Consider the following 23,794-nt stretch of genomic DNA (forward strand, 5'->3'; position numbering starts at 1 on the left):
CTCTCTGCTTCTAAGCGCTCAGTGTGATAGCTGGAGCTCCAGTAGCTATCTTATGAACATGAGGATAAGGGTCATACTCTAGGATGATGTCCTAGAACAGTCATATCAGCTCTGTACTGCCTACTTGGAAATTCTCATTTTGGGAGCAAAATTAATTCCCATATTACATAACCACTGCTTCTCTGGTTTCCATTACTCATGGTCAAATGCAACTCTGGTATTCTAAATAGTCATTTGGTATAATCCTTTATTTGATTTGCTCAACATTTTACAATTGTCTTTGAACAGAAGCCATACAACTGAGATGGGTACAACTCATTCAGGTTCCCTGGCCTGGATATTGAAAGATTAAGTTTTAGAGGCTCCACCAAGCTGAATTATGCATTATGAAACCTGGGAGTGAGTGGCAGGGCAGGTCCTCCTCCTCCAAGGTAGTATTGGGAAGTCCACAGGGTAGAATCAAGGGTTGAGATCTAAGAGTTTGCACAACAGAGCTCTCAGCCTGTTGTCATGGCAGCAAGGAGAGAGCCGCAGCAATAAGCTGGAACAAATATGAGGCTTTCTCCTGCCTCTACACTGGATCTTATAGGCCTCCCTGTTTAACCAGGCCCCCTGAATCTAAATATCAAGATCTTCTGGCAGGTGTAAATTATTCTGTTATCAGCCTACAGACACCCCACGGTATCTGCCTTTCTCACCTGGCTTGGCCTAGGAATGGTTTTCTTTCTTTTTTTCCTTTTTTTTTTTTTTAAAAGCTTTTATTTATTTATTTGTCAGAGAGCAAGAAAGAGAGAACACAAGCAGGGAAAGCACCAGGCAGAGGAAGAAGGCTCCCCGCTGAGCAAGGAACCTGATGCAGGACTCAATCCCAGGGCCCTGGGATCATGACGTGAGCCGAAGACAGACGCTTAACCAACTGAGCCACCAGCATCCCTAGGAACGGTTTTCTAGCATTCCTTCCCCACCTCTACACTAACACTAGTGGAACTACCACTGCCATTGTGAGAGAACAATGGGCTCGTGGTGGAGGGCATTATTCCTCAAACTAGAGACTCCCCTCCACTCCACTCCCCCTTTTATTTTGTTTCCCCATACCATCATTTGATTCATAAAAATAAAGTGTTCACCAAGAGGAAATGGTTCTAGATCACACAGCAGGTCAACCACATCCCGAAACATCTTTGTAAAGTACCAACTTCCAGAAGCAATTTATAGATGCACAACTCTGAAGCAAACTCAAGATTAAGGCAGGAAGAGAGAAAGAAAGAGAAGAAGAAAGAAATGGGTTCAAACTTAAGCAAGTCTGACCTACTAGCCTGGCAAATAGGTGAGCCTATTTCCAAAAGAACATTTTCTATATTCTGCCAGTTATTAAATTAATGACCTGTTCTATGCCCCTTAGTACTGCTGTCATTTTGGCAATATTGTAGCTTTAAACTTTTCATTCTTTTGTGGTTTCTGAAGCTGAGCTGGAGCCAGCTTTATGAACTACATTGAACTCAAAGAGCCCCCTTGGTGTGATAGATGGCAATGCCACCACGAGCAGGTGCCTCCCCAGGCCACCATGCTAAGGTACTGGCAGAGGGCTGATGAGGAAGGAGGTGCTCATTCTGTGTTCCAGATCCCACGTCTCTTCTCCTTCTGACCCAAACAAGACCAGGAATTGCTAAGGGCCTTATAATGGCTTGAGTTCCTGGTGTCTCAGCATTGGCCCCTGGCGGCCTCACCTAAAGAGTCCTAGGGCTTTTTTTTTTTAAGTTTTATCTATTTATTTGACAGAGGAAGACTCAGCTAGAGAGGGGACACAAGCAGGGGCAGAGGGAGAGGGAGAAGCAGGCTTCCCGCTGAACGGGGCTTGACCCCAGGACCCTGGGATCATGACCTGAGCTGAAGGCAGATGCTTAACTGACTGAGCCACCCAGGCTCCCCAAGAGTCTTGTGGCTTTTGTAGGGTCTCTGTGCCCATATGGTGCTGCTACTCTGCTTTGGCCCCTGTCCCAGAGTCACATCAGACCCATCCAGGGGGTGTCTCAGCAACACAGAACACCTAGGGCTGTCCCGGGATCTGCCATCTTTTCAGGCATGCTTAGGTGACCCCTTCTCTCTGACTCCCACCAGCACCGACAGCCACACTGGGATGGGTGGACCTGTCCCTGGGGCAGATGGACTAGTGGCATTTGTCAGAATCCCTTCAGTGGGGGCATCTGATCTCCACACATCGGGTCACAGTAGCACAACTACTGAGCATTTGGATCACTTGATCCTTCTAAACTTTGGTTTATTGATGCATAAGATGGGACTAAATAATGGTCCCTTTACATGGCAGCCATTATTTTTCCCCACCTACTACAAGAGGTGGATGGCTCAGGGGAGAAGCATGAAATCTGTAATGCCAAATTGCCTAGGTATGGTCAAGTCCTGCTTCTGCTCCTGAATTCCTGAATAACCATGGCAAGTTGCTTGAAAGCTCTGTATCTCAGTTTCTCCATCCGAAAAATGGGAGAAATAATGACGCTGCCTGATGGCGCCATCCTGGAGATTAAGGGACCTTGTAGAGTACTAGGGGAGCTGGTAGAGTACTATGCGCAGAACAGAATGAGCGCTACAGTATTTGCCGAGCACAGTGACCAGCTCTGTTACCCTTCACCACAGAAGTTCATTATTTATTCCTATTTACAGATAAACTGAGGTTTAGAACAATTAAAGGATTCAAGCATTAAGTAACTGCTCTTGTGTGCTTTTAGGAACTAGAGGTTTCTTTCCTTTTCTTCCTCTGCTTTGAGAAGTCCTGGATCCCAAGGATCAGGGGTCATCATCACTTCACTTCACTAACTGATGTCAGACCTATGGGCTTTTTCTTCATACCAGGAATCTAACCCGAAAATCCATTCCTTCATATTTTCCAGAGCTAACTCCCATCAGCAATCCCACACAGGGGGCCCCTTCCTCCTGGGGTCACATCAGTCAGGGTGTTCCCCAGGCTCCACAGGGCCAAGCGAGGTCCCTCCCCACAGAGAGAGGAGCTCGGCTCCTGCTGAGAGAGGCCCCCCAGACCGGGTAGGACGGTTTGCTCACCTTGGGCACTAACCTCGCCAGTGTGCAGGAGTGATCGTGAACTGTTTCCTTTTCTCTGCAGTTCACGCTAAATAATTAGACCCAGCTTCGATTTTATCTAACTACCTTAGATTTCCTGGCCTAGGTTGCCAGCTCACAAAACTGAATTTGCCTTCTGACACTTTGTTCTCCACATTCTTTAAGAAAGAAGTATGATATCTTCCTTCTGAATGGTCTAATTCTGGACATGGAGTTCGTGTCATTTTTTTTTTTTTTTTTTCTTCCCACCGTGACCTTGGCCGCCTTCTCTCAGCTTCCATCTGACCTTCAAGTTTAGCTACTCTGGAGCACACGAGAGCGGTTCTCACACCCAGCAGCTAGTCGCTGGCGTCAGGGGATGGTATTTATCTCCTCTTCCCTGAAGTTGAGCAGGACACACCTGCAAAGTGCCAGGAGAGTTTGGTCTTGTTTCTTCATCTTGTCCCCCCAGAGAATTTGGTGTGGGAATGGATTTTCTACCAGGCGACAATTCTCAAAATATATTCCAGTTTGGAGAAGCACACTGTGAAATGTCAGTCTCCTTTCTAAGACAGACCAGCCCTTCTCCTGTGCGCCCCCACCCAGAGGCAACTGCTACTACTAAGTTTTGCTTTGCCTTCCAGAAATACAGGCCCATGTGCATATCTTGAATAACCAAGAGGGACCACAATATACACACTGTCCTGGACCTTGATTTTTTTCATTTAATAATATACCTTGGAGATCTTTCCATAGGAAAATAGGTAGGTGTCTTTCCTTCTTTGTAATGGTTGCACGGGATTCCACAAGATATGAAAGTAGTTGTATTGGCTTCCTATTGCTGCTATAACAAATTACTACAAATTTATTATTTCTAGCTTGGGAAGTCAAAAATCCAAAACTGGTCTCATTGGCCTAGAAGCAAGGTGTTGTCAGGACTGCACTCCTTCTGGAGCTGTGAGGCAGAATCCACTTTGGTGCCTTTTCCAGCTTCTTGCAGCTGCCCTAATATTTTTGGTTCACGGCTCCAGTTAGCAATGCTGTCACCTGACTCTGTGTCTGTTACCACATCTTATTCTTGCTCACTCTGACCCTCTTGCCTCCCTCTTGTGATTACATTAACCCACCTGGGTCATCCAGTATACTCTCCCCATCTCAAGAACTTTAACCAAATTACATCTGGAAAGTCCCTTTCACTATTAAAGTAATAAATGCGTAGATACCAGGGATTAGCCTCAGAACATCTTTGGGAAGGCCCTTGTTCTGCTTACTACAGTTTTTGTTACTCACTTCCTACATCTGGATTTTTATTTTATTTTATTTTTTTAAGATTTTATTTATTTGTCAGAGAGAGAGAGCAAGAACACAAGGAGGCGGAGCGGAAGACAGATGGAGAAGCAGGCTCCTGCGTGGGGCTCGATCCTAGGGCCCTGGGATCATGACCTGAGCCAAAGACACTTAACCAACTGAGCCACCCAGGCTGATTATAAGCAGTGTTTCGTGATTATCCCTGTGTGTGTCAGAGTAGAAGCAGTTCCTAGAGAATGAATTGTAATTTCAAAGATATGTACATTTCAAATTTTGATAGATCTTTGTTCTGGTAATTTTTTAGAACTTTATTTTACTTGAGATAGTCTGAATGCACAATTATCATAAAACCATTTAGAAGGTAAAATCATTTTACTTTCTTTTGAGTTAGTCTTCTCACTGACTGCTCTTACCTATCATTACTAGCACTACATTCTTGATTTCACAAAGGCCCCCAATCTCAGGCAATGGTTTTAGAAATATGGAGCTATGTTAATTTACTGGCTTAAAAATCTAATACTTAAAGCTGTGGCTACTTAAATTTAAAGTAAATCAAAATTGGGCACCTGGGTGGCTCAGTGGGTTAAGCCGCTGCCTTCGGCTCGGGTCGTGATCTTGGGGTCCTGGGATCGAGTCCCATGTCGGGCTCTCTGCTCAGCGGGGAGCCTGCTTCTCTCTCTCTCTGCCTGCCTCTCTGTCTACTTGTGATCTCTCTGTCAAATAAATAAATAAATAAATATTTTAAAAATAAATAATAAAGTAAATCAAAATTAAATATAATTAAATATTTAGTTCCTCAGTCCCACTAGCCATATTTCAAGTACCCGCTAGCCATATGTGGCTAGTAGCTATCATATTAGACAGGGTACATAAAGAATAAATTCCTTCATTGTAGAAGTTCTATTTGACAAAGGTGTTAAGAGTGATCTTTTGCTCCTCTACCAAATTAGAACCTACCCATCTCCTGCACCTCACTTAGGGTAATTCCATTAAATTAATTAACATTTATTGAATGCCTACCTTGTACAAGACCCTAGATGATGATTTTTTTTTTTTTAAGGCCCCTGTCTCAGGTAGGTCTCAAATCAATAGAGGAAAGCAAGAAGTGTTTCCTGAACTTGCCCCAGGAATGCCAACTAACTATGACTGAGAAAATAACCCATATCATAGTAAGATCCAAGGCAATTTAGGAACACAAAAGAAGAACATACAGTCTGTAAGGGATCCTGAAGACAAGAATATAGAGGTTATTTTCTCATCTTTAAAAATAGCTTGCAGAGGGGCGCCTGGGTGGCTCAGTAGGTTAAAGCCTCTGCCTTGGGCTCGGGTCATGATCTCAGGGTCTTGGGATCGAGCCCCACATCGGGCTCTCGAGCCCCACATCGGGCTCTCTGCTCAGCGGGGAGCCTGCTTCCTCCTTTCTCTCTTTGCCTGCTGCTCTGCCTACTTGTGATCTCTGTCTGTTAAATAAAAAAAAAAAAAAAAAAAAAAAATAGCTTGCAGAAAGGATGAATACCCAACTTTTGTATCAACATGGACAGGACTAAAAGAGATTATGCTGAGTGAAATAAGTCAAGCAGAGAGAGTCAATTATCATATGATTTCACTTATTTGTGGAGCATAACGAATAACATGGAGGCCATGGGGAGATGGAGAGGAGAAGGGAGTTGAGGGAAATTGGAAGGGGAGATGAACCATGAGAGACTATGAACTCTGAAAAAAAATCTGAGGGTTTTGAAGGGGCGGGGGGGGTGGTTGGGGGAGCCAGGTGGTGGATATTATCGAGGGCATGTATTGCATGGAGCACTGGGTGTGGTGCATAAACAATGAATTCTGTTACACTGAAAAGAAATTTTTAAAAAATAGCTTGCTCATTGTCCAGTTTTCTAATGTATTTGAAATATTGAAATGTTCATGGGTACTTTATTTGTAAATAACAAACTGACAAAGCATTTCAAAGGCTCTTAATAAGGCATTATAGAGAAGAGATTACAGTACAGCCTCTGGAGTTGGGCTATAGGGGTTCAAATTTGAACTATGCTATTTGCTAGCTGTGTGACTTCGGGCAACTTACTTGACCCTTCTGGGCTGCCGTTTTCTCATCCCTCAAATAAGTACTTCTTTCACATGGTGATTGTGAGGATTAAATGAGTTCATGTCTGAAAGTGCTTGGAACAGGTCCTGGTGCTCATTGAGTACTAAGTGTCAGCCATTGTTATTATTTAAACATGAATAACGATAATGATGGAATTTCAGCCACCTGGATAGAACTTCAGTGTTCACTTGGTTCTGAACCAACCATGGAGGAGTTGAGGCATTTGTAGGAATCCCCCCAGGTTTTGCTGGTCAGTGGGAAAGATATGACATATACATTAGGGTTAGGTTAGGGTTAGGGTTAGACAGTGGCACTAAGGGAATTTGCTTCCAGAGAGACTGGCTTTCCTCTCAGACATGGACAGAGGGGATTCTACACTCTTATGGCACTTAGTTGTGGCCCCATCATTCCTAAATTTGGCCAATTTGGCCAGTTTGGCACTCTGAAGTTGTCTATTATTGGTGATTGTACTCAGAGAGCAAAGAAGGGAGAGCAGAGAGTGAGAAGGAAGATTTCCAACCTCAAGATTTTTGATATATTTTTAAAATATTTTATTTATTTATTTGACAGAGATCGCAAGTAGGCAGAGAAGCAGGCAGAGAGACAGAGGGGGAAGCAGGCTACCCGATGAACAGAGAGCCTGATGTGGGGGTCGATCCCAGGACCCTGGGACCATGACCAGAGCCAAAGGCAGAGGCTTTAACCCACTGAGCCACCCAGGCACTCCCTCAATCATTCTATTATAATACTACCCAAATCAGTCAGCTTAATTCCTATCAAAATCCCAGTACCATTCTTTTTACAGGAATTTACAAATTGACCCTAAAATTTATATGGAAACTTGAAGGACCCAGAATAGTCAAAACAATCTAGAAAAGAAGAAGAAACTTGGAAAACTAATTCTTCTTAATTTTAAAACTTACTATGAATTTAGATTGATTAAGCCAGTGTGGTTTGTCTTTAGACTCTAAATTCTTCTCTTTTTTTCAGTTTTATTAAAAAGTATGGGCTCTCAAAGGGGCACCTGGGTGGCTCAGTTGGTTAAGAAATATGGGCTCTGGGGGTGCCTGGGTGGTTTAGTTGGTTAAGTGACTGCCTTCAGCTCAGGTCATGATCCTTGGAGTCCCAGGATTGAGTTCCGATCCTGTGGTCCTCCCCCTTCTCATGTTCTCTCTCTCACTCTCTCTCTCTGTCTCAAATAAATAAATAAAAATCTAAAAAAAAAAAAAAAAAGACGTATGGGCTCTCAATTCTATTCCATTCATCTATATGTATCCTCAATTCAAGAACAATTGAAAGCCTAGAAATAAACCCTATGTTTATGGTCAACTGATTTTCAACAGGGTACCAAAGCAATTCAATGGGGAAAATAATAGTCTTTACAATAAACAGTATTGGGAAAACTGCCTAATAATAGCCACATGAAAAGAATGAAGTTGGATCTCTATCTCACACCATATACAAAAATTAATTCAAAATGGATTAAATACCTAAATATAAGAGCCAAAACTATAAAACTCATGTAAGAAACATACAAGCAAAGCCTCCATGACCTTGAATTATGCAAAGGTTTCTTGAATTTGACTCCTAAAGCACAAGCAACAGAAGAGAAAAAAGATAAACTGGACTTAATCAAAATTAAAATTAAAAAAATTTTTTTTTACTTCAAAGGACATCATCAAGGGAAGGAAGAGACCATCCACAAATGGGAGAAAATGTTTGCAAATTATATATGTGATAAGGGATTAGTAACCAGTGCCTATAAAAAAGACTCTATAAAAACAACTCAACAATTAATGAATGGTCCAATTTTAAAAAGCAGAAGACTCAAATTGGCATTTCCCCAAAGAAATGGCCAATAAGCACTTGAATAGATGTTCAAAATCATTATCTGTCAGAAACATGCGAATCAAGGGGTGCTTGGTTGGCTCAGTCCATGGAGTGTGTGACTCTTGATATTGGGATTATGAGTTCAAGCCCCACTTTGGGTGCAGAGATCATATTTTAAAAATTAAAATTAAATTAAAAAAAAAAGGAGGGGCACCTGGGTTACTCACCCAACTCTTGATTTCAACTCAGGTCATGATTTCAGGGTCATGAAATGGAGCCTTTGTGGGGCTCCACGCTGGCTGTGGAGTCTGCTATAGATTTTCTGTCTGCCCCTCCCTCTCCCTCTTTCTCCCTCTCCCCTCACCTCACACCCTCTGCTTGGCTCATATTCTCTCTCTCCCTAAAAAAAAAAGGGAGAGGGATATAAATCAAAACCACAATGGGATACCATTTCATACTCACTAAGATGGCTATGATTAAAAAAAAACATTCCTAAATTTGGAATTTAGAGTCCTAATGACCTACCAATTCTACCCCTAGGTAGGAACTGAGTTGTTCCACTCCTAGTTCAATTCAATGTGAGCAGTATGAATGAGAATTGAAAATATAAGGCCAGGGACGCCTGGGTGGCTCAGTTGGTTAAGCAGCTGCCTTCGGCTCAGGTCATGATCCCAGCTTCCTGGGATCGAGTCCCACATCGGGCTCCTTGCTCCGCAGGGAGCCTGCTTCTTCCTCTGACTCTGCCTTCCACTCTGTCTGCCTGTGCTTGCTCTCTCGCTTGCTCTCTCTCTGACAAATAAGTAAATAAAATCTTTAAAAAAGAAAAAGAAAAAAAAAGAAAATATAAGGCCAGACAGGAGCATCTCACTGGCTCAGTGGGTGGAGTATCCAACTCTTGACCTTAGGGTCATGAGTTTGAGCCCCATGTTGGGTATAGATATCACTTAAATAAATAAAACTTAAAAAAAAAAAAAAAGATGGGGCTCCTGGGTGGCTCAGTCAGTTAAGCATCTGACTTTTGATTTTGGCTCAGGTCATGATTTCAGGGTCATGGGATTGAGCCCCCATTTGGGCTTCGCACTCAGCATGGAGTCTGCTTGGGATTCTTTGTCTCCCTTTCCCTCTGCCCTTCTCCCCTCTTGTGCTCTCTCTCTCTCTAAAATAAAATAAATTAATCTTTTAGAGAGCAAGAGCACAAGCAGGAGGGGCAGAGGGAGAGAGGGAGAGAAAGAGAGAATCTCAAGCAGACTCCACACTGAGCACAGAGTCAGACCCAGGGCTCAATCCCATGACCCTGAGATCATGACCTGAGCTGAAACCAAGAGTCGGATGCTTAACTGACTGTACCATGCAGACACCCCAAATTAAAAAAAAAAAAAGAAAGAAAACATATGCCCACACAAAAACTGTATAAAAATGTTCACAGCAGCATTATTCATAGTAGACAAAAAGTGGAAAGAACTCAAATGTCTATCAACTGATGAATGGGTAAATGCAAAGTGGTATATCCATATAACAGAACGCTATTCAGTGACAAAAAGGAGTGAATTTTTTTTTAAGATTTTATTTATTTATTTGACAGTCAGAAATCACAAGTAGGCAGAGAGGCAGGCAGAGAGAGGGGAGGAGGCAGGCTCCCTGCTGAGCAGGGAGCCTGATGTGGGGCTCGATCCCAGGACCCCGGGATCATGACCTGAACCAAAGGCAGAGGCTTTAACCCACTGAGCCACCCAGGCGCCCCAAGGAGTGAATTATTAATACACACGATGATGAGCCTTGAAAACACTGTGCTAAATGAAAGAAGTCAGCCACAAATGACCACATATAGTATGACTCCATTAAATTAGATGTCCATAATCAGCAAACCTATAGCAACAGCAAGCAGATGGATGGTTGTCAGGGACTGGAGGAAGGAAGCAATGGGAACACTAATGGCTATGGGGTTTCCTTTGGGAATAATAAAAATGTCCTGGAAATACTGTTGATGGTTGCACAACTTCATAAATGTACTAAAAGCCATTGAATTATATACTTGAAAAATAAACTTAAAAAATGGCTGAGCAGTTAGAATGTAAAAGAAAAGGGGGAATCATTTGGAGAGAAACATGATTGCTATGGGAACTTCATCAGAAAGGGCCTTATTGGGGCGCCTGGGTGGCTTAGTCATTAGGTGTCTGCCTTCAGCTAGGGTCATGATCCCGGGGTCCTGGGATCGAGCCCTGCATCGGGCTCCCTGCTCAGCAGGAGACCTGCTTCTCCCTCTCCCATTCCCCCTGCTTGTGTTCCCTCTGGCTGTCTCTCTCCCTGCCAAATAAATAAAATCTTAAAAAAAAAAAAAAAGAAAGGAAAGAAAAGAAAGGGCCTTATGTAAAATGGAAGGCTGTTGGAGAGAATAATCCAGCACATCTTGGTGCGAGTCAGAGAAGTGCCTTATGATGACAGCTGCATTAAGTCGACCAAAGGGAATGGGGCTGCTGGACGATATCCCCTCCTCCAACTCTCCCCATGTTTTCTGGCCTCTGCATTCATTTGCTAAAACCTTAATATAGCACAGGAAGGAGCCACTGATTAAAACCCGACAGAGAGAGGGCCAGAAAAATAAAATTTGCTTACAAAGTAGACACCAAATGTCAGGAATGCACGTGCAAAAAACTACATGCCTCCTTCATTCCCATAGTGAAGATGAGGTTTCTATCCAGGAACTGGAAACAGACTGTCTTTCTAGGCTGCTATACCAGACTACCATAGCCTGAGTGAATTTTAAAAAGTTATTTCTTGCAGTTCTGGAGGCTGGGAAGTCCAAGATTGTGGCACTGGCAGGTTCAGTGTCTCCCAGTGCCCTCTCACTGTTGTTCTCACACGTCAGATGAAGGAGCTCTCTGAGGTCTCTTTTCCGAGGACAGTAATCCCACAACTGGGGCTCCACCCTCATGATCTGATCAGCTCCCAAAGGCCCACCTCCCAATATCAGCACCCTGGGGATTAGGTTTCAACATACGGAATTTTACCAGGGGCACAAGCATTCAGTCTAAAGCAAAGACCTTATTCCTGCTTTGTACTTGTAGAAATCTAACTTCCTTTGTGGTTTGCCCCCTGTTAATTACATTAGACTCGGGACTGCCCTCTTTGTGGTTTATTTAAAGTAGAAAAAAGAAAAAACAGAAAAAGAAAAGGCACTGGAGATACAATACAGATCCCTACCCCGGGGGGTGGGGTGGGGGGGGGAACTTACATTCTAGAGATTAAATGACAGGCTATCCCCCACCCCTCCCCCGGGGGGCTTATAGATACTCATTAACTTTTTGTTATGGCCTTATGAAATTGCTACTATTTTAATTTCCATCAACAGCTTGGAGCACTACCGCTCAGGGAGGCATCATTACCCATCTAAGCTCACACTGCAAGGGAAGGGCCACAGTTTGAACCCAAGCAACTAAATCTAGGTACTGAGCAACTAACCACAATGCCCACAGTTCTCCAACAGTGTGCCCAGGTGCCCCAGAGAACCAAAGGGAACTGTGGCTGAGCAACAGGAGTCAGGAAGTGTGCATCTAAAGGCAGGAAGGTATATATGGTCTAGATTTATGTCAGCACGGTAACAACAGAGGAGAGGACCCCTCTAAGAGGCACCATGTTGTTCAGACAGGCTAAGTCTTGAAGAGTTTTCAGAGAGAGGCAAAGAATAGTTTTAATTAAATTTTTTTCCAGTAGTGAACCACATGAATATTTATACCAGAAAGTCTTCCTTCACTCTTATCCTTTAGCCATTTGGCTTCCAACACACAAAGGTCATCCTTCCAGAGTTTCTTTAGCCACATTTAAGAAAATACAAATATGCATTCTTATTTCACCTTAGTTCTGGCATCAGAGGACCTTAAAAGTGGATGCAAGCATTCTGAAAACTGAAGAAGCTATACTTTAATAAGTGGACAACTGAGAGCCAATCTCAAAAAGACTTTTCACTTCAGGACCCACTGAGAAATTGGGGTTTGGGACCTGCAGAATTGGGGCTGAACTGAGATAAAGATGATATGTTGAGCTCCTCATGCTCTTATTTCCACATAAGGACTGCAGTTTTTAAGGTATCATTGTCCAGATTCATGACCACTTTCATAGAGATTGTTCCTACCATTTTCAATAGTGTTGTTGGTGTTCATTCATTTTCATTCCCTTTGTCATATTAATTGCTCAGGATGTTTGACAACCACCCCCTCCCATGCCTACAGATTAACATCACTGTCCCCTGATGTTATCTGTCTCTAACTGGTGGTTTTCCTTTTGTTATGACTAATTCTGTATTTGGGCACTTGTCAATTCTACTCCAAAAGTGGTATGGAGCAGAGAAAGAAGATGGCATATGTGTAGGCTAGGTTTATCCAAATTTTGTTCAACCCTCTGCCTTTAGGTTCTGCTGCTTGCCGTTCTTCTGTCCCCTCTCTCTCTTTCTATGTTTAACTCCTGACATCTCACACCTTCTGTCTGAGCTCACTTACATTCTGACTGAAATACCCTCTTTAGAATCTCTCTGAATGAGAGTCAGCTGGTAATAAGTTATCTGTACTTTCCTTTATAGAAAGTTATTTTTGCTGGGAAATAAATAGATAAGATACATTGGCAGCTATTTTCTTTCAGTGCATGGAAAATTTAATTTCTCTTAAATGTATGTTAGGCCTTACCACTCTATATTCCATGCCTTTACTCTCTCCCATTTTTTTCCATTTTTCTTCCTTTGGCTATGTTCCAGATACTTTCTTCTGTCTAATGCTGATGTTAACCTCATTTGCTGCATTTTTAGCTTATTAGTTTTATTTCTAGACATTCACTTTAGATCACATTCAAATATGCTAGATCACTTCTTACATTTTCTTTATCTGCAGACATTATCAAGCTTGTTTCTAATAATTCCAATACCTCAGTTACTTGTGGGTCTGTTTCTACTTTCTGTTATCACTGCTGTTCTTGTTCATGAAGCCTCATTTCCTTGGACCCTTGGTTATTTTTCATGTGTGTTTCTCATTGCCCTTGCAAAATAATAGGTGGTGGTTCTTCAAGGCCACGAATATAGGTGCCCCTTCCAGAGAGGATTTGTCTTCGTTGTCACATGAATAACTGCACTGTCAGTCTGGGAACACTTTGCTAAATTCACCACATAAGGTTCTTTTGGCCCACCCACATGATGTAAATTTGAGGTAAAAATCTTTGTGAGGGCCATTAGCGGTTAAAAAATAAATCTCAGGGTGGGGTTTCCCCTCACTGTTCAGCCCAGTATGAAGGCAACTTCCCCTGCTTTCCCCTGGGGTTGGGGTTAGTGTTGGTTTTACTCCTGGTTCCATCTTACCCTGGAACCCCTTCTTATTGTGGGGGTTTTCTGTTATAGTCCCAACCTGGGGTGGGGTTCTGATTTTTTTTTTCCTCCAATAAACAGAAGTTCATAGTTGCTGGGCTTGACAAATTATCTCAGGACTTAAGTGACTATTACAAACTCACCTCTCTAGTGTTCTGCTTTTGGCTTAGATATCTTTTACATTTGTCAGATCTTCCTTGTCTTAAGGGATGTATACTTTTTAATGTTTTACCCAGCATTTTTTTTTTTTTTACCCAGCATTTTTAATTGCTTCAGTGGGAGGGCTGATCTGAATAACCTAGCTAGCCATGATCAAAAAGAGCTGTTTTTTAAACAGCTGCACACTTCCTTGTCATATGCATATGTCAAGGTAATATAACCACTCTCTTATGATGGACATTTATTTCTCATCTTCTGAAGTGATAACTATTACTGTGATGAATTTCTACATCCACTGCATCACTATATATATAATCTCAAATATATACATACATTCATTTTTCTGTAGAGTAAGTGCTCAGAAGTGGATTTCAGAATTAAAATGTATTACACATTTTTACTTTTTTTTAAGATGGGGGAGGGGCAGAGAAGAGGGAGAGAGAATATCAGGCTGACCATGTGGCTGAGCACAGAGCCCACATGGGGCTTGATCTCATAGCCCTGAGATAATGACCTGAGCCTTAATCAAGAGTTGGATGCTTAGCAGACTGAGCCAGCCAGGCACCCTAATGCATTTTTACTTTTCACAGCTACTGTCAGTTAGACTGCATTGCACTAGTAATATATGAGAGTTTCACCATATCCTTCCCGAGTACTGTAACAGTGGATTTTGGAAAAAGGCAATCCTTAAAGCTATGTTCTCAAGTGCTATCTTTGCTCATATAGAAATTGTGGCCATGAGATAGTGATTGTGGTGGGAATCTTCTTGGGTTGGACCACAACTGCTCTTAAAATCACCATAAGTACTAACAGAGGGGTTCAATCATATCTTCAAGCCCATAGTATTTTCTTTTTACACCCCATAGTATCTTGACTAAAAACAAAAAACAAAACCCAACTCTAACTCCCTGAAGGACAGAGATCAAGTTGGAATTTAATGACAGAGCTGATTTCCCAAAGACTGAGTACAGAGAAACTTGAGCCAGATCTGAATTAGTGGGCTAAGAAATATGACCTCAGCTCTGAAGTTGTCAAGATAACCCTGACATTATTGGATATGTCGCTTCTGATAATGTGTGGACTTTGCCTAATCCAGACAACAAAAAATAATTCTTAAGCAGTATTTAGCATTACTGTTAAGGGCTGAAATGTGTCCTCCCAAATTCCTATGTTGAAGTCCTAACCCTGTCACCTCAGAATGTATTTGGAGATAGGGCATTTATTTATTTATTTAAAAGATTTTATTCATTTGACAGAGTGAGAGAGAGAGCACAAACAGGGGGAACAGCAGGCAGAGGGAGAAGGAGAAGCAGGCTCATCCTAGAGAAGGGAGCCTGATATGGGACTCGATCCCGGGACCCTGGAATCATGACCTGAGCTGAAGGCAGACACTTAACCAACAGAGCCACCCAGAAGACCCAAGACTGGGCCTTTAAAGAGGTAATTAAGATTAAAGGAGGTCATTGGGGGTGCCCCTAATCCTGTTGGTGTCCTTCTAAGAAGAGATCAGGACATAGACACACATAGAAGGAATGAGACAGGGAGGGAAATACGGCCATCTGCCAATCAAAGATACAGGCCTAAGAAGGAACCAACCCTGCTGACACCTGCTTCTTTGACTTCTAGTTCCAGCACTGTGAAAAAAAAATTTCATTCTGTAAGTTACCCAGTTTGTGGTACTTCATTAGGGGAGCCGAAGCAAATAAATAAAGCAAGGGACAGCAGAGGAACTGTTTATAACATCAGATTTTAAGTTGCTTAAAGCATTGAGTTAAAGAGAATATGGTGAGTGGAAACTTATTTGATAGCTTACTTGCCTGTCTCTGCTCTATTCATTTTAATATACTTCTAAGGAGGTCACAAAGTCATTCAATGTCGAGGTAAATAAAAAACTTTTTGTGAAACTTTCAGAACTGTGACACTTTCTTATCTTTGCTTTTTATGGATGCAGTATGATATTAAATGGATGGCAGATAAATTGATAACTAGTATTTTCTTTTATATATATATATTTTAAAGATTTATTTATTTATTTGAGCGAGAGAGAGCAGGGGAAGGGCCTGAGGTGCGGGGAGAGAATCTTCAAGTAGACACCCCACTGAACACGGAGCCCCATGAGGGGCTTGGTCCCAGGACCTGTAGACTGTGACCTGAGCCAAAATCAAGAGTTGGCCGCTTAAGCACCTGAACTACCCAGGAGCCCCTTGGTACTTTTTCAATATGGCTGTATGTTCAAGGCAGGGTCTCCACTTCTCTAGGTTTTGTGTTCTCCCATCGCAGAGTGTCGTGTCCAGATTGGCTCTCATGTCTGACAGAGGCAGACATCCAACGCAAATCCCTTGCTGTGTGAATGATGGGGACGATAGACAGACTGTACATGCTTCTGTGGAGGAAAGCAACCTGAGGCTCAAATCCAGTCTCTGAAAGCTCCCTCAGAGGCCAGCCCCTAGATTTAGCAAGCCAAGAGTTTTGAACTCCCTGATGAGTTTCTTTCAGTAAATGAGTAGAATTTGGCCCAAAAGGCAGTGACGGGAGATGTGTGGTAGATCTATCAATAGGCTACCTATTTACCAGCAAGTGGAAGAGCCGCCCTTTTTGGCACAACTTGCAGACTATTTACATACACTTATGGAAAGAAAATAATAACACATTTGCTTAATAAAATTTTCTCTTGTTTATTTTACAAACTACTTATGATAAGAAAGAAAATGACATTTTACATTTTTTTGAGGAGGATTTTTCAAAAATCTTTGTTTGATTTTCTTCCACAAAGGAATTTATTTGTGTTAAGCATGGAGAAAAGGCTCAATGCTTGGCGTCTGTTTTTCCTTTATTTTTTAAATTTAATGGCCTCTTGAGTCATTCTGTTGGCATATTCTTTTGGCATATGCTCTCGATATCCATTCAAGTTACTAAAGACCTGGATGGAAATAATTTTTTGGTTGTTAATATTATACACTGACCTAGTTGCCATACCCATAACTCTTTAGAACCCATCAGAGTTCAGTGATAAAATGTAGGAAATGAACTTAGATAAGGACAAACTTAAAAAAAAATTTAAGGGGCACCTGGGTGGCTCAGTAGGTTAAAGCCTCTGCCTTCGGCTCAGGTCATGATCCCAGGGTCCTGGGATTGAGCCCTGCATTGGGCTCTCTGCTTAGTGGGGAGCCTGCTTCCCTTCCCCTCTCTCTGCCTGCCTCTCTGCCTACTTGTGATCTCCATCAAAAAAATAAATAAAATCTTTTAAAAAATTTATTAAATTAAAAAAAAATTGAGGTCCCTAATTTCAGGTATTTCTTACAAAAAAAAAAAAAATAAAGGAAGAAGGGTGCCTGTCTGGCTCAGTTGGTAAAGCACAGGACTCTAAATCTCAGGGTCATGAGTTCAAGCTCCACACTGGGCATAAAGGTTACCTAAAAAAGAGAGAGAAAAACCATACTGTAACCTAACTAAATAGTTTGAGATTCCTCTCAAACTTCCCACATTTTCCACTTTAGATTATAAACCTGAATAATAAGTCTATAAGAAGTACTTCACACTGCAACAATATTAATCCTTTTTATTTTTGAAATAATTTCAAAATTCCAGAAAAGTTTCAGGAACAGTTCAAAGAACTCCTATAGGGGCTCCTGTGTGGCTCACTGGGTTAAGCCTCTGCCTGTGGCTCAGGTCATGATCTCAGGATCCTGGGATCTAGCCCCATATTGGACTCTCTGCACAGCGGGGAGCCTGCTTCCTCCTCTCTCTCTGCCTGCCTCTCGGCCTACTTGTGAGCTCTCTCTCTGTGTTGAATAAATAAATAAAATCTTAAAAAAAAAAAAAAAGAACTCCTATATATCCATTAATCAGAGACCCTAATCAAGAACCATGAATTTTTCTAGTAACATTCTTCATAGCAAAATGGCAATACACTATCAATATGGTCTCATCTGCTGCCTTTAGTTATCATGCCTTTTCAGTCTCTGTCAATCCAGAATAATTCCATGATCTTCCTTGATTTTCATGACTATAACATTTTTAAAGACAACAAGCAAATTATTTTATAGAGTTAGGGTTGTCTTAGGTTTTTCTATAATTAGATTCAGGTTCTGCATGCATTTTTGTCAGAAATATCAGAGCAATGCTAATTTCAGGTGCTACATAATTTCAATCTGGTTATGTTACATTTGATGTTATACTTGAACAAGGTGGCCTACGTTTACTTCACTGGAAAGCTCTTCTCTTCCCCTTTATAATTGTCTTCAGTGGAGAGTTATTTTGCAACTATGTAAATATTCCATTTGCACCTAACTTTCACCCATAAATTTTTTAGCATTCATTGACATTTCTTGCCTGAACTATTACTAAGAGTGTTGCCTAATGGTGATTTTTTTTCCATTTCTTCTACATTTAATAGTTGGCATTCTGCTATAAAAGAGCCGTTTCTTCTCCCCATTTATTTATTCATTTGTTTGTTTAAATCTGCATGGACTCAAGGATATTTATTTGATAGATTATAATCCATTCCTATCACTATCTATTTTGATGTTCAAATTGTTCCAGATTTGCCCAGTGGTTGACCCTTTAAATGGGCTTCTATATCCTTTTGACATGCCCCTATTGTTTTCTGAGTACCTCATTACTTCTTGATATTAAGTTATTTTTCCTAGTCATCTTGTCATTTTGCTCCTCTAGCCCTGAAATAGTCATTTTTTCTAAGACCCCTTCTGTTAATGAAAAATGGTCTTTAGAAATCAGGATTTTTTAGGTATGCTTACTGCTATGGGCTATTGATGCCTCCAGGATCTCTCAGTGGAAAGCAGTATGACAGAACATAGATATATCTATATTCATTTTCCTTTCCATCTATTTATCTAACTAATGACATAGAGAGAGAGGTAGGTATATGTGGGTATCTATATCTCTCTGTATATAAACGATGAGTTTGGAAAATGCCTCCACTTGTGTTCAAACTCAATACAGTGTTTGTTATCCTTCTTCCATATATTTTTTAAGATTTTTTCTTTAGGGACGCCTGGGTGGCTCAGTTGGTTAGCCCACTGCCTTTGGCTCGGGTCATGATCCCAGGGTCCTGGGATCAAGTCCTGCATCGGGCTCCTTGCTTGGCGGGGAACCTGCTTCTCTCACTGCCTCTGCCTGCCTCCCTGCCTGCTTCTGTGTACTCTCTCTCTCTCTGGCAAATAAATAAAATCTTTAAAGAAAAAAAAAGATTAAAAAATAAAATAATCTCTAGGGGCGCCTGGGTGTCTCAGTTGATTGAGCGACTGCCTTCAGCTCAGGTCATGATCCCGTACTTCCAGGATCGAGTCCCACATCGGGCTCCCAGCTCCTTGCGGAGTCTGCTTCTCCCTCTGACCTTCTCCTCTCTCATGCTCTCTTGCACTCATTCTCTCTCAAATAAATAAATAAATAAAATCTTTTAAAAAATAAATAATACATAAAAAATAATCTCTACACCCAATGTGGGGCTTGAACTCACAACCGAAATCAAGAGTCCCACATTCCACTGATGGAACCAGCCAGGTGACCCTCTTCTTCCACCTTGTATGAGTAATTTCCCTTATCTGGAGGTGAGAAATCTGGCTCCTTAATCTTCAGTATATTTACTTCTTTGCTCAGTTCTTCTGTATGCAAAACATTCTCTAACCTGCTGCACCACTATCGAAAACAACTACTTTCTGGCTGTCCTTCCTGCTTGGAACCACCTAATGGCTTTTTCAATGTACACTAAGAGGGAAGAAGGAAGGAAGGAAGGTAGGAAGAATGGGGGTGGGGGGGTGGGGGGAGGGCATTATCACACTAATCATAAATCAGTAGGTGAGTAGGAAGTCTGTTGATCAGGGAAAGAAAATACAAAAATTAGATCTACCTGATTGAGAAGATAGTTACTAGGTGAGGCTAGATTATGTTGCAGAAACCAACAACCCTAACATCTTAGCCATTTTAAAAAACAAACATTTCTCTCTTTTTTAAAAGATTTTATTTATTTATTTGACAGAGCAATAGATCACAAGAAGGCAGAGAGACAGGCAGAGGGAGAGGGAGAAGCAGGCTCTCTGCTGAGCAGGAAGCCCAATGAGGGGCTCGATCCCAGGACCCTGAGATCATGACCTGAGCTGAAGGCTGAGGCTTAACTGACTGAGCCACCCAGGTGCTCCAAAAAACATTTATTTCTTGAGCTCAAAAAGAGCACTATAAGCCTGAGTGGTTCTGGAAGGTGACTGCTCTTCACGAAGTGGTTCAGCATAGCAATTGCTTTGACCTCATTGTCCGTTCATCTTATAATGGAGGGGAAGGCAGGGGAAGAGAGCATAAGATGCCCAGCCTAAGGGGCGCCTGGGTGGCTCAGTCAGTTAAGTGTCTGCCTTCCGCTGAAGTCATGGGCCCAGAGTCCTGGGATTGAGTCCCACGTCTGGGTCCCTGCTTGATGGGGAGTCTGCTTCTCCCTCTCCCTCTGCTGCTTTCCCTGCTTGTACTTTCTCTCTCTCTTACCCTCTGTCCAATAAGTAAATAAATTAAAAACCAAAAAACAGAAGATGACCAGTCTGAAATATTTCCTCAGGGAAAGGACATAGGTTGATTCTGTCCACTATTTATTAGTTAAAGAAAGTCGCATGACCACTCCAAATTTCAAAGAGGGAACAAGGAGCAATGCTCCCCTCTGCCCATGAGAGGAGACCAGAAAATACTGGTCCACAGAAATAATTAGACAGTTTTCTTCAAGATGTTAGGCAAAGCCAGCAATATTCAGACTGTTCAGATTCATCTCTTTTTTTGGAAAGAAGATTTATTATTTTCCTGCAGCCATAAATATTTTTGAACTCCAAGATAATTAAGATAAAAGTCACATTATAGTGATGAAGAGATCATTTTTAAGTGATTTACTTCCAACTTTACAAAGGACATGAATCTGAATTTAGAGATGGTTCACTTAGTTTCCCCTCTGAAAAAGGTAGAAATCAGGATTTTTAAGGTATGCTTACTGCTATGGGCTATTGATGCCTCCAGGATCTCTCAGTGATTCTTGAATTGTGATTTCTAACTAAGTCTGGCCAGCAGAATCCAAGCAGTGATGGGGAACCACATTCGTTATGTTTAAAAATATTAAATACAGAATGCAAACAATTGAGAAAGCAAACTGCCACTGAACTCTAAGAAACTGATGCAGACATGTGATTGAAAATATTTCAAGTGTGTGAAGGCCTGTATTAACTAAGTCAGCAAGTCTCAAACCTGGCTATACATTGGAGTCACCTTGGGAGGTCTAGAAACACAATTTGCTGGCCCCTACTCATGGACTTTCTGATCAAATTGGCCCCAGGGTCGGGCACCTGGGTGGCTCGGTGGGTTAAGCCTCTGCCTTCATCAGCTCGGGTCATGATCTCAGGGTCCTGGGATGGAGCCCCACATCAGGCTCTTTGCTCGGCAGGGAGCCTGCTTCCCCACCGCCCTCTCTCTGCCTGCCTCTCTACTTGTGATCTCTCTCTCTGTCAAATAAATAAATAAAATCTTTAAAAAAAAAAAATTGGCCCCAGGGTCTACTCTGGGTAGCACTAGTTTTAAAAACTCCCCAGGTCAGTCTAACCCAAAGCCAGGGTTAGAATTCATGCAGCCCAGTCCTGACAATATTGTTTTCCATGGCTTCTTCAGCCTGCACACCACCTCCCCAGGAATCCTCCCAAGCCCTAGGTCTAGGTTATCTGCTTCTACATCCCTCTGAATTTTTTTCTGTATCTTTCTGTTGTATTCTTTACCACATTGCACTGTTTGCCTTGATGCTTTGCTGTATCTAGCTGTAAGTTCTATAAAGACAGGACATGGGGGTGCCTGGGTGGCTCAGTGAGTTAAAGCTTCTGCCTTCGGCTCAGGTCATGATCCCAGGGTCCTAGGATCGAGCCCCGAGTCGGGCTCTTTGCTCAGCAGGGATCCTGCTTCCCTTCCTCTCTCTCTTTGCCTGCCTCTCTGCCTAGTTGTGATCTCTGTCAAATAAATAAATAAAATCTTAAAAAAAAAAAAAGAGATAAGGACATGTCATTTTCATTTATGGAATGTCCTGCTCCTGGCAGGATATCTAACACATGGTAGGAGCCCAATTAGTGGGTGTTGAATACATTAGTCGATTAGTACATAAAACTGGACTTAAGAACTTTCTGTGATAGTACTTTCTGTTCCAGTATAAAATCTATAGGTACAGACAATTCAGTCAGGGAAATGGTTTATTTGTATCCTTTGTGAATGACCGACTTTAATCTCTTGTAAAAAGAGCTTGGCCTAACCACACAATGAACATTTGTAATAAGACATGTGATGTTTAGTGTGATTATGTGATTTCATTTGATCAAATTAGCCATATCTTCAGGAATTTTTTAAGGAGAATCAGAATAGCTTATCTATTTGCCTAAGCATAGTGAATCTGTAAGGATTTGGCTAAGACAACAAGTAACAACCATACTGCCTGCCGGGTACGGTATAAACTTATTGTTCAGGGACCTTCACAATCTCTCCCCAGCCTGCCTTTCTAACTTCTCCCAGCTGAGTATGGGTGGAAAGAGTAGTCATTGTGTTTTCGATCCAGAAACCCCACAGTTCAACTGCTGTACCAGAATATTCTGAGAATCTTGGGTTGGTTTATTTATTACTCTGGCCCTCAGTTTCCTCATCTGTAAAATGGGGAGAGAGGACCTCCCATGGTTGATTTGATGGTTTAAGTAAGATACTGCACAAGACTGTGCTTTTCCACGGGATAGCTTTGTCCTTGCAAATGCTTGTTTTTAGCTGCCAAAGAAAGCTACTGACAGTTGTTACGCTCACCTAGTTTCTCCACTTTAGCCTAGAGGACTCTTTCTTCTCATTTCAGTCTATCCAGACGTTGTGCTCAGTGTGCTCCTTCCCTTCCCTCTTGAATTGTGATTTCTAACTAAGTCTGGCCAGCAGAATCCAAGCAGTGATGGGGAAAGATGCAATGTGGATTACCAGATTTTCTGTAGCTCATTTCTGTTCTCATTGGAGAACAATGGGGTAGAAAAGACAGAGTAATGCCCCCACACATTTACTCACTAATTTCAATGTGCCATTTATTTTAATTATTCTCATAGTACTTCAAAGCATATTTTGTAAAATTAATAAAGTCTGAGTAATTTGAAACTTCTTCTAGTTAGCCTGCCAATGCATCTTTGCTGAGAAATGCAGTAAGTGGAATTCTGTGAGAATGATTTGATCTATGGTTCAGGGACAGAAGGATTACTGAGGAATTTTATATGTTCTTTAAGTGCCTTTCTATTTCAGGAGAAAAATAAGACAAACTCCATTTCATAGAAGCAAGTAGAGTTATAACAGACGAATGCTTATGTAACAAAGAAGCGAATTTTTACTCTAAACCACATTCATTATGTTTAAAAATATTAAATACAGAATGCAAACAATTGAGAAAGCAAACTGCCACCAAACTCTAAGAAACTGACGCAGACATGTGATTGAAAATATTTCAAGTGTGTGAAGGCCTGTATTAATTTTTGCATGATTACATTTGCTTCCAGAGTTCCCTGTTGAGATTAGAGACTTATACCAGCATAATGTTATGGAAGACTGCTTCTGCACGATGCTCTGTGACGGAAGGTTTCAAGATTAAACCAGTTTGGTAAACCATGCATGCGTTCCCCTCTTGGAGATTCACAATGCATGTCTGCCTATTAAAACTTTAAGCACTCCAATAGTAAAGGTCCTGTTTAATTTTGTTTAACTCTGTCATTCCCACATTTCTTGATTGTGAAACCTTCTGAAAGGTAATCAGTATCACACATTACTAATTTTTAAGATGTTATTTATTTATTTGACACAGAGAGAGAGAGGCAGTGAAAGAGGGAATACAAGCAAGGGGAGTGTGAGAGGGAGAAGCAGGCTTCCTGCTCGAAGCCTGATGTGGGGCTCGATTGCAGATCCCCAGGCTCATGCCCTGAGCCGAAGGCAGACGCTTAACCGACTGAACC

At 41.7% G+C, this 23,794-nt stretch overlaps 1 long non-coding RNA gene across 1 annotated transcript; it reads left to right on the forward strand.

Moving 5' to 3' along the window:
* The first annotated feature begins 834 nt into the window (after positions 1-834).
* LOC101676835 lies at positions 835-23,567 on the forward strand. Its single transcript, XR_001181115.2, has 3 exons — positions 835-1,327; positions 3,717-3,836; positions 23,345-23,567. It is a non-coding gene; the product is annotated as an uncharacterized LOC101676835 (long non-coding RNA).
* The last annotated feature ends 227 nt before the right edge of the window (positions 23,568-23,794 follow it).

The sequence above is a fragment of the Mustela putorius genome, unplaced genomic scaffold, assembly GCF_011764305.1.
Source record: "Mustela putorius furo isolate JIRA1106 unplaced genomic scaffold, ASM1176430v1.1 tig00003845_pilon_pilon_pilon, whole genome shotgun sequence".
Lineage (NCBI taxonomy): Eukaryota > Metazoa > Chordata > Mammalia > Carnivora > Mustelidae > Mustela > Mustela putorius.